The sequence below is a fragment of the Biomphalaria glabrata genome, chromosome 14, assembly GCF_947242115.1.
Source record: "Biomphalaria glabrata chromosome 14, xgBioGlab47.1, whole genome shotgun sequence".
NCBI lineage: Eukaryota > Metazoa > Mollusca > Gastropoda > Planorbidae > Biomphalaria > Biomphalaria glabrata.
In genome coordinates, this window is record NC_074724.1 from 1,472,237 (window position 1) to 1,484,201 (window position 11,965).

An 11,965-nucleotide genomic window follows, 5' to 3' on the forward strand; every position below is an offset into this window, starting at 1 on the left:
CAGAAAGACTTGCAGTTTTAAGAGAAGTTACATGTTGCTTAAAGTTTTTATGACGTTGTTATCTCCCTTGTGCAAATGACCATTTGCCGGTGGTCGCGTAAGTCCATCGGAAAACTGGAAGGTGACAATTTTTTTATCGAATTTTTTTTTGTTTGTTTTTAATGTGTTTGTAACAAGTATATTTGTCCCATAGTGGATATAGATTTACACAAGTGGCGGTGATGGTAATTGACATTACTCGAATTACATTATTACCAAACAAATTAGGAAACGATTGTCAATTTCAATACTCAATGAAAAAAAAAAGTAAAAAGTTGACGAATATAAACAATGGCATACATCCAGAGGATACAAAGGGCACCTTTAGGGCACCTTTAGTAAATGTATCCTCCTTGTTGGAAAGTAGACATGTTCTTTTTATTTGTTCTTCTTCGTTGTTGTTATTTTGTTGTTTTATATAATGGTTATTCAAAACTAGATGCTGCTTACCATATCTTCGTTGTTGTTATTTTGTTGTTTTATATAACGGTTATTCAAAACTAGATGCTGCTTACCGTATCTTCGTTGTTGCAGAATACAATTTTCCACAAATGAATTTACTGTCCATCAATGTGTCACCATTGCTGGATCAAACATTTCTTTGGTGAAGATGAAATCACATCAATAAAACGCTATTGTATTCTAGTCCATGGAGATAAATTCATTATGGACCAGCATTTATACATGGACTTGGAACAAGAGAAAGTTAATAAAAGAAAAGTGAATGTAGAGAATGAGGCCTATAGAGTCAACACTGAAACAAACCTTAACATTCATAGAAAACAAGAAAATAAAAAAAAATACTTTTTGCAACGTAATTAAAAACAAAAAGCGTCGAAAGTTCTCATGTTGGTCTTTTTCAGTTGTAGAACGACTATGGTTCATCTCGAACACTTTTTCAGTTGTAGAACGACTATGGTTCATCTCGAACACTTTTTCATGTTACTGTGGAGCCCTATTTTGGAAAGACATTTCCGTCCACATAAATTGCAGGTTAAGGAGACTGTATGTGTGTGTGGGGGGGGGAGGTCTCGGCAAAGTGAGGATTATAAAAAGTGTTCGCCGAGCATAAAAGGTTGAGAACCGCTTCAGTAGGAAGTAATATTACAAGTTATTTAATTATGCTGTGTTAAACCAGTATTCAAACAATAAAAAATATTTTAAATTTGACTTGACTGAACTCCAAGTCAATCCCACAACACCGACCTCCTATTTCAACATAAGGAGTTTCAAGTGTCTTTTTCACCGTCTTAACCAGATGTGAACATTTAACAGGCAATGGCAAACGAGACTGTGACTATAGTAAAATGTGTTATTGTATAAAATAGAAGATGAGTCTCGTAAGCATCTTTTAAATTGGAACCCGCAGTTTGTAAGACCGGCCCAGCGAGTAAGGAACGAGATTTTATGCCGTTCAGATCTAGTCTTGATTAACAGAAGTCGCCCACTTGAAGTAGTTTTAATAGAGCGGGTGGTTGTTGCCTTCTAAGATTTTGACGACTTGCTAAGATAGTTTTGTCTTGTGACTAGTTGACCTTAAGGAGAGACAGCGCTGCTACTTGAGGTAACATTCTTCAAAAGGGCCTTCGATCGGAAGTTTTACCTTTTCTAAAAAGGTTCATTTCAATATGGTAGTGAGGTTTGTGGTAGTGTTCTAAATGGTATTGTTGTGTGTGTTTGTGCTCTGTGTGGCTGTGCTGTGTGTGGTAGTGTTGTGTGTGGTAGTGTTGTGTGTATTAGTGTTATGTGTGGTAGTATTTTGTGTGGTAGTGTTATGTGTGGTAGTATTTTTTATAGTAATGTTTTGTATTGTAGTATTTTTTATAGTAGTGTTTTTTATGGTATTATTTTTTATAGTAGTGTTTTGTATGGTAGTGTTGTGTGTGGTAGTGTTGTGTGTTGTAGTGTTATGTGTGGTAGTATTTTGAGTGGTAATGTTATGTATGCTAGTGTTATGTGTAGTAGTTTTATATATGGTAGTGTTATGTATGGTAGCGTTATGTGTAGTAGTGTTATGTGTGGTAGTGTGATGAGTGGTAGTATTTTGTGTGTTAGTGTTATGTGTGGTAGTGTTGTGTGTGTTAGTATTTTATGGTAGTGTTGTGTGTGGTTGTGTTGTGTGTGTGGTAGTGTTGTGTATGGTAGTGTTATGTGTGGTAGTGATGTGTGTGGTAGTGTTGTGTGTCGTAGTTTAGTGTATGGTAGTATGTATGCGGTTGTCCAAGCGGCACAACATTTTAGATAAAACTTTGCCTTTCCAATAAATTATTTCATATGTTATCAGATTTGACATTGCCGCACTGTAGAAATTATTCAGAATCTTCATATGTTGTTTAAAGCTTGTATACTCTTAATAGCCGCTTAGTAAAGTAGAAGAATAATTTCAGCTTATCTGAAAATAATTCAAGCAGCAATTTAGTCAGCAAAGTATTGATGCATTCACAGGTAATGCTGCTAGCAAAGTAGAAAGGTATTCACAGGTAATCATGCTTTCCCAGGAATCTGAGGACTGATACATTTAATGGAGTACACTTGTCTAATTGAAAATGTTCATTTAATATATGTTCAGGTTTTGTTCGTTGTGTTTAAATCTGTTTCAAGACACAATTTGTTGGACACGTTGCACTATTGCACCCAAAACGAATATCACTGATTGATTTAGTTGAACCTAGATCTATTACAAATGTTGAGGTGTTAACCGGTCATTGCAACCCCAGGTCACTTCACCCCTGGTCACTTGAACGCTGGTTATCTCCTTCCCAGTCATTTATCCCATTTGAAATATGTTTTTCTAGTCATTGTGGAATTGTCTGGTAATATAGAAATATGTTTTTCTAGTCATTGTGGAATTGTCTGGTAATACAGAAATATGTTTATTTCGAATGTTTTTAATATTTTTTGCCTTTTATTAAACTGTTTATAACTTTCAACATCCCTTCTTCCTATTGGTTTAGAAATAAAAGAATATAAAAGAATATATTGTTACGAATCTCCCTATTCAAGCTCTCTGCAACTGCACCACACGACACCACCAACTTGAAGAACTTGACAACTCAGGGCTCCAAAAGAACGTAATAGTTTAATGTTGAATAAATCACAGCCAATACTGTACAGTTGGCAGCACGTAACACAAGACTGTACACATATATCTACGTTAACACCCGTAGCGCCGTATTAACTCTTGCACTGGCATCTCCGTCCCGGACTTGTACTGAGCCGTCGTACTGAGCCGTCGTACTGAGCCGTAGATTACGGTTGACAGCCCGTCTAGTGTGGACTGGGGCGCTTTGCGTCGGCTGTCTACATATTTGCCACAACCCCCATCACAAGATTGATTACAATAAGTAAATAAGTAGATAAATTCTAATGTGGGGTTTGTACTTTGTTATATTGTGTCTATATGAGAGAAGATGTCAATATTATCATGCGCTAATTACATGATGTAATGATTAAAGGCTATGGTGGAGTAGAAATAGTGGACATCTTTTAAAAGATGAGAATGATTAGAATACTTAGGATCATGTCACAAATAACGTATCTTTTGAAGGTCATCTTTCACTTTATTTTTATTTGATAATCGTTCTGTCTTGAATTCGGGAGCACCTTTTAAATCTAAGAAATGCTGTTTTTAAAACTCTCCCGGAAGTGATGAATATTTTCTATATACGTTTTGTTTAAATCCCCGTTAGAACATTAAAGTCATATATCGATAGGACTTCAGGATGTCAGCTGGTAAACCAATAAAACCATGAACTATGAATATTTTTGGATCTTCGCTCTTTGTAATGAACAAATGATTTGACCACTTGATAATACTTCTATATCTGCGATTATGATTTTACCTGCACTTGTAAGTCTTTCTTTGATCTTTTAAGTTAGACTTTTAACATTTAAACGTTTTCGAGAGAGTCTTCTGCAATCATATGCTTGGAATCAAAATGTACTCGAAATGACAATTGATCTTGCATTTAGTATATTTATTCTGACTTTAGTACGAAGCATCAAGGGATTAAAAATCTCTACGTTATATGGCCAAACGTGCGCTTTGTAACAAATTAAAATAACACTTTTTGTTCATAAGAGACTTAAAAACATCGCGTTAGTATTCTTAAGAAGCTGTTTTGTGGGGGCATCTCTGTTACGCAACTACCTTTCAGCTCACTAAAAAAAGATTGCCCCATAAGGGATAAGTGCCCTTCGCACCGTATGTAATGATGGTGTGCAAGTATTTTTCGTGAATGCGAAGAGAGGTTGAGAGATCTATTGCTTTGTACATACTGATTTTTGTGATTATATATATACATATACAAAAAATTGCTCGCTTAAGAGTATAGGATTTAATTCTGGAAATTATATTTTGAATTAACAAACATTTTCAATTACATCCAATTAGACCTAATTGTTTTGTTTCTTGATCTGACTTGTAGATAACCGTTGTTCTAATACTTCTTCTACAAGAGACTCCTTCTCAGATTTGTATATATAAATAGCGTGTTGGATACATTCAAATTGGATTCTCCGCAGCGTACAGTCGTAATCACTGGCATATTTGGTTGGGGAGAGGCGTAATAGCAATAACCCTCCCCTACACTCCGATAAGATCAATACTTTTCTTGGATGCTGCCTCAGATCGAGACAACTTGAGCTCATTCAAAATGGCCGCGGGATACACATTGGAGACCAAAAGAAAATCTGCTGCCGAGGACAGACGCAGACGACGAAAAGAAAGTGTTTCATTCGACCACTGGCGGACAATGGTAATGCTTGTTGTAGTGTGGTAAAATATGTAGGTCACAGCTAGGGCTGCTTAGCCACGGAAAATACTGCATTCCTCATTAATCTTCGTACTCAAAGACAAGTCTTACTCATATAATTAAATGCTTTTGTGTGATTCTAAATTTTGATTCAATAAAATCCAATTCGTCAGGCGTCCGTTTTATGCTTAAGAAAGAGGGACCACTTTTTTTGCCAGTAATGGAATAAGAAATGTGACTTTATTTTAGTGTCTTTCTTACTTTCTGCCTTGATGTTACTTTACAGTTTGAAAAGTTCTTGACCGCCTAGATAGCTCCGTGCTGATATAGTGTTTCTTAGGTGCGTCTCTTTTTGAAAACAATAAACTGCGGTTCTGATATTGTGTTTAGCTCTTGATGACATTCAATGATTCTAAAGCCATGTCTCGTGATTCTAAAGCCGTGTCTTTCGATTCTAAAGCCATGTCTCGTGATTCTAAAGCCATGTCTCGAGATCCTAAAGCCATGTCTCGTGATTCTAAAGCCGTGTCTCGTGATTCTAAAGCCATGTCTGGTGATTATAAAGCCATGTCTCGAGATTCTAAAGCGATGTCTCGTGATTCTAAAGCAATGTCTCGTGATTCTAAAGCCATGTCTTGTGATTCTAAAGCTATGTATCGTGATTCTAAAGCCATGTCTCATGATCAAAGTGGCTATAAGAATCAAAGTAAAATTATTAGCAACATAAAGAAACCACTTAGATAAAAATATTTCCTTACTCCACACTAACATGGCATAAGAAGATATATGTCACCGAAAACTCAACTAATAGTTGAAATAGGTGACTTTTCAAAAGGTCCTTTTAATAAAGATAAAACATAACATTTTGTCAGACAAGGGTAATATGGATCTTAGCACTTGGGCCCCACTGTAACTAATTTTACATACAGCTTGTAAAAGACATGTTTTGTTTGTTTGTAAAAATATTTGAAATATTTCGGATGCTCCTTCAGTGTTAAAGATAAATTATTTCGGGGGTGGGGGGACGACGTGGGATGGAAGTCGGATGAGTATAAAGCCGGGACCATCGATAAATCCGAACGACAATCCATCGCACATACCGCAAGACCAGGTCCTGATACGTTGTTTAGTAGGACAGGAGTTAAAACTTTATACTTACACATAAGCTAATGTATATCTATCTGTCTCCTCCTATGTTAACATATATCTACTTTGTAAATACCTATGTAAACATGAGATACATAAAACAGGTACATCTATATTAACATAAATAGATGTATAGATTCATATAATATTCATATCAAGGATTGGCCTCTTTAGTCACACAAGAAGTTGCAAATCGAAAAAAATCGTCTCTCGAGACGTAAAATGCCACACATTTCATGAAGACAAACTTTGGCGTGAAATAATTTAATTAGATTAAGATTGAGACTGTCAGCATTCCATTGAAACTGCTTACTGAGTAAGGAAGAAAAGAGTAGTCTTCTCCTGGTTACTCACGTCAGAAACTGTAGTAGGATTACAAATCTTCAAAGCGTAGAGTAGTTTCCCGTTGATGACAGTAGCAAGTCTGTTATTTGTTCATTTACTTGTATGGCAATAGGGGGGGATACAGTTCATGGAAATTATTATATTGTATGTTCATTGAGCAATCAGACCAGCTAAACTACACCTGCATTATTTTCACTTGCCTTCCGACAGCGTTGTGCTAACTTTTACTTCAGAGGAGACTTTTTTTATTACTTCCTCAAACAAATATTTGTAAAATGTTTGACATGTATCGGATGTTTCTCCAGATTTGAAAATAATTACATCTTTCAGAAGCGTAAATAGGGTATTGGGTCCCGGGGGGGCTTCATCTCTTTAGAGGCCCCTGTATTTGACATTCTACATCATCAAATTAGACAGTGATGTAGTATTTAATGTAATTAATGTATTATATTTAATGTAAAAAACACATTTCTGACACTCATTTGGGACATCCGTCAAGTAGGGACCAAGGGGAGAATTTTTAAATTTGATCTTCCTCCACCCAACCTTGCTACGGCACTGAAATCTTTTGAACGCAGGACCATCAAGACCATCAAACGACTGTCCAGAGCGCATATCACACAACCAAGCAGCCTACAATACTTGAAAATATAAATATAAGTAAAGTAAAGTTCTAAACTTGTGATCTATAGGGCAAATGATGTAAAGGTCATCAGTTTCTGTGGCTCACGGCTAGCGAGGGTTTCATGTTGCTAGCTAAACAACCAATCGCCTTTACTTTTCCAAAACTAATGCCAGATACCCATTAGAGCTTCGTGGACTCAGAGACGACCTAAAGATCCAGAAAGTAAAAATCCCAGTTTTCATTTGAACCCATTTCGGAAGCCAAGCGCTTTACCACACATTCAACACGAGTTCGAAATTACGAATGAAAAAAGTTGTAATTTTTTTTTTTTATTAAACGTGTATTACGAATGAATCACAAATGTACTACAAATGTATTACAAAAGGACTAAAAGAGTTGATACTTAGTTGTAAAGATACGTTTAAACAAGTTCTCTGGGCTTCGTCTTCCGTTTCACCAAAAGTAAAAGAACAAAAACTTGTTAATGCTTGGATGAAGTTGAACAAACAACAAATACTATCTATCAGGTTTTTATCTTTGGAATGATTTAACCCTGTCATGTCAGACTAATTATGAGATAACGATAGACATATATGTAGATTATCAACACATTTATTAATTTGTTCTGCGTAACTAGTTGATAATCTATTTTACTTTATTTTTAGAAACTTTTATTTTTTTAATTTTTAGACCTGAAGTCCTCCAAGAAACAATTTCATCTTTTTGTCCTATTATTAAGTAGATAAAAACATTACTCTAAAATACATAAGTATACAAAGGCACAATGGGAAAATGTTCTCTCATAAGAGCATACAGTTTAACAAGTAGACTTAAGGTGGGAAAAACAAAATTAATACAAGAGAAGACAATTACACTATCAAGTTGAAGGAGAATCGCAACATTAGCACTAGATTACTTCCCTTCTTCCTGTTCATCTCAGAAGACATCCTGACAATAGACAAGAACATGTTGACTGCTGTCACATTTTATTTTCTTGGTAAGTCTATTATACACATCTTTAAATTTTATACGCTTAATTATAATTGTACCTTTTTGAAATTACAGCTTTATATAATAAGCACTGAACTGTTTATATGATCTTTATAGACATTGATTTGGCTAAGTGGTAGACCGCTTGGCTTCTAAAGCAATGTTTTTTTTTTTATCTGCTGTTTTTAACTTTGAAATTTTTAAGGTGCCTTTGAGTTTTGACATTAGTTGGGCAAAAGAATGCGGATTGTCGTTGTGCTGGCCATGTAACATCCTCGTTAACCGTAAGCCTTTACATCCTCTGCCCCATAGATCACAAGGTCTGAAATGAGAACTTTACTCAGAGTCCAACCAAATCTAAAATGTAGCTGGTATACATTGGCAAGTAGCTTGGTCGTTGTGTTGACAATAGGATACCCTCGTGAACAGTCAGGCATGGAAACATATGAGCTTTAGGCCTACAGCATCCTCCCCATTCATCCGTCACAAATAACGAAAGTTTAAATTTAGAAGATCGGACGTTGTTTATTTTTATTTTCTAATCCCAAAACAGGAATACATTTTTAAATGCAGCTTTTCTCAAACTCGGGAAGGGGGGTTGGCTCCAAAGTCCTGTCAAACATATTGACACGTCTTGCCAAATGGCGAGCTCCCAACAACCTTAGGCCGGTCAATGTATTTTTTAAAAGAAAAAATGTATTTTCATTGTAGTTATAAGTCTTGGTATGAATCGTTAGACATTTAGCTATTATAGAGACGTACCATAATTGACGGTATTGAACGAGACATTTGGTGACCTCAAGGACAATATGATTTTAGTTTATTTATGTTGTTATTAGTCAGTTTATGTTAGGAATTTAAGATGATAACATGTTATTACGGACAGAGACGTGACTTTGGCCTTTCTGCATTAAAATTTTTTCAAGTATCATCTTGTTAATGTGTAGGCTGTCAGGAGGGAGATTTCAGGCTCATCTAGGGTATGAGATACTTGCCCGGGCTTCCCCTCACAGAACAGTATTAACTAAACAAAGTGTAACGGCATGTAAAACTAGATGCCGACTATGTCATTTAACTGAACGGCAACACCGACAATAATTAAAAATTAACGATAAGTTAACTTGCAATAGTTAACAACAGGATCATGCTTTTAACAATTTAATGGAATAAGGACATTATGAAGCATAAATGATGAATAACTATTTGTGGCGTTACAATAGGCACTAAAAGTTAAATAAGTATTCAAAGTAAATAATGTTATTCAAAATAACCTGTCACACCTTAATCACAGGATCACAACTCGCTCGGGCCCACGAAGCCCACAACCTAGAGACATGGAGGCAAGGACCAAACCATACAATCAGGCTTGACTCCACAGAGTCCTAAGCCTGCGTACCTATATAAGAAAAATACACCTTCATTTGAGACATTCATTCACAATATTATTTATAATAGAAACGATTCTAGATCTACAATATTCAGAAGACAGTAAAATAAACTAGCTTACCCAATACTGGGGAAGAAACTCAAAAGAAGAGAACTCCCTCTCAAGGCAAAACAAAGAAGCAAAATGACATCAACAAAATTAGCGAAAGCGCCTTCTTAGAAACAACTCACAACAGCGCTCATAGAAAACTTCAAGTACAATGTGCATGACATAGGTCTTGTTCAAAAGTAGTTTAAACGCATCTAATACACCCGTACATGAAACTTAAGCTTCTTCTAAGACTATATCTAAGCCTAGAGACAACATGACGTAGTCAGCCGGATTACCGTTAATGTTCTAATGGATTTAAAGTTGTTTCAATTTTCTTGAAGTTTATAAGTGCTTTTTCATTTAAATCTAATATAGATTACATTTAGATTCTAGATGTAGAAGTAGATCTAGATTACATCTTAAGAGTTCTAAATCAGAACTTAAGCTCTAGTATTAGATCTAGATGTCTATATATTGAACGTACTAATTAATAGCCGCCTTAGCATATGCATGCATATTTCCGAAAAGCTAACGGCTATCGAGGATTTTTTTTCACTAATAGGTAGTCACTATAATAAATTGCAATATACGAAAGTAATTGAACTATTCTGAGACAAAAAAAATGCAGAAGAATCACACTATCGGAGATGTTTTAAAATGTTTTCTTCAAAACGTTTTGACCCATATTGTGTATACGCACCTCGCAAAAAGCAGTCTACAGTTGACAAGGTCTTATTAGAAGATAAAATGACATCTCCTACTTAATATATTTAATTTTTAAAAAATGTTATTATACTAATATTCAGATAAGTTACACTGAAACAAAACACTTTTTTCGACGCCCCCTCTCCTTGTTAGTTGGTCGTTGGTTTGTCGCTTACAATTGATCCAAAAAAGGCGTTTTATATTTTTACCGGTAAGGACAGTATAGAGGGACTTCTTATGGTTCGACAGTTACGCTGGGCAGGGCACGTATCCCGTATGTGAGACGAACGTATGCCAAAGGCATTTTTGCTGAGCTAAAAGGTGGTCGACGTAACAAAGGCGCCCCACGGAAACGCTTCAAAGACGAGCTTAGGCGTCAACTTTGCTTAGCTGACAGAGAGCACCTGCTTACATGCGGCCTCAGAACAAGTCAGTTGGAGTTCACTCCCGAAAGCCGCGAGATACACATTTGAGACCAAAAGAAAATCCGCTGCCGAGGACAAATGCAGACGCGAAAAAAAATCGACCACCTGCGGACAATAGTTATGCTTGCCCTAGATGTCGCAAAATATGTAGGTTACAGCTGGGACTGCGCAGCCATGGGAAAAACTGCATTCCTCACTAATCTTTGGACGAGCCTTATAATAATAAATAAATATAACTAACTTTAAAATAAAGTTCTTATGTGAAAAACTCAATATAGCCTAGCTGTTATTACAATATTTACATATTTAACTTGAGATAGAGATGTAATATACATGAAATATACTGATATTTAAACAAAATCTAGGTCAATACAAAACTACGTCTTTACTCTTTCATGTCTCAAGATTGTCTGCCGTTTCACATTTGCATTACGCTAATTTCATCATCATCAATACATAAACACCAATCAATCGCTTAATTTCTTCTTACCGCCACCAGGAAACACACACATACACCTTTTGTCAGGAAGTTGCGTCTCCCCATCCCTCAATTCAAGATACTCACCATCCCCACCCACGGGGGAGGACTCAAAGTTTGAGAAAGGCTGCATTGAAAATACTAATGATCAATAATGCAAAACAGAATAATAGTCAAAATATTCAGGGGTGTAGCTAGGAATTTTTCATTATTTGGGGGCCCCGAGGGGCTGGAACAATTTGGGGGCTCCTGCATTTTGCGTAATATTGAATATTTATTGTAAAAAACACTAATTTGGGGCCCCCTCAAGTGGGGGCCCAGGGGGGATTTACATTTCTCCCTCTCCTCCCCCACCTTTCTACGCCACTGATAATATTTAAGACTAAGACTAAGACTGCTTTATTGAACCCTTACGGAAATTATTTGTGATTACAAGGACTCTTTTCTCATATAAAGACAACACAACATAAAAATACACATAAATACAACAGACAACATAAAGAGTTTATTCAGCGACTACACACAGGCATCTTGGTGCATTTCATATTCCCTGATCAATGAGTGGCGGTGATAGAGTCTGACCGAGTGAGGTACGAACGAGTTTTTGTACCGCTCCGTTCTTGTTTTGATTGACAGCAGTCGCCCATCTCGCGACGACCTGGCGTAGTTCTGATGGAGCGGGTGGCCGTTGTCTTCAAAGATTTTTTCGATTTTTCTTAGGCACGTTTGTTCAAAAAGTTCCTTTAAATGTGGTAATGTTGTGAGTGTAATTTTTGATGCTTTTTTAATGATGTTTTCTAGACGTTGCAAGAATTTAGATGAGGCGTTGCCTTACCAACAAGTAATTGCGTATGTTAGCAGATTTTGTATAGTTGCGCCGTAAAATGTCTCAAGGATCTTCTTGCTTAGTTTAAAGCTATTGAGTTTGTATAGAAAAAAGAGTCGCTGGGATGTTTTCTTTGTCAGAGGTCCAAGGTGGTC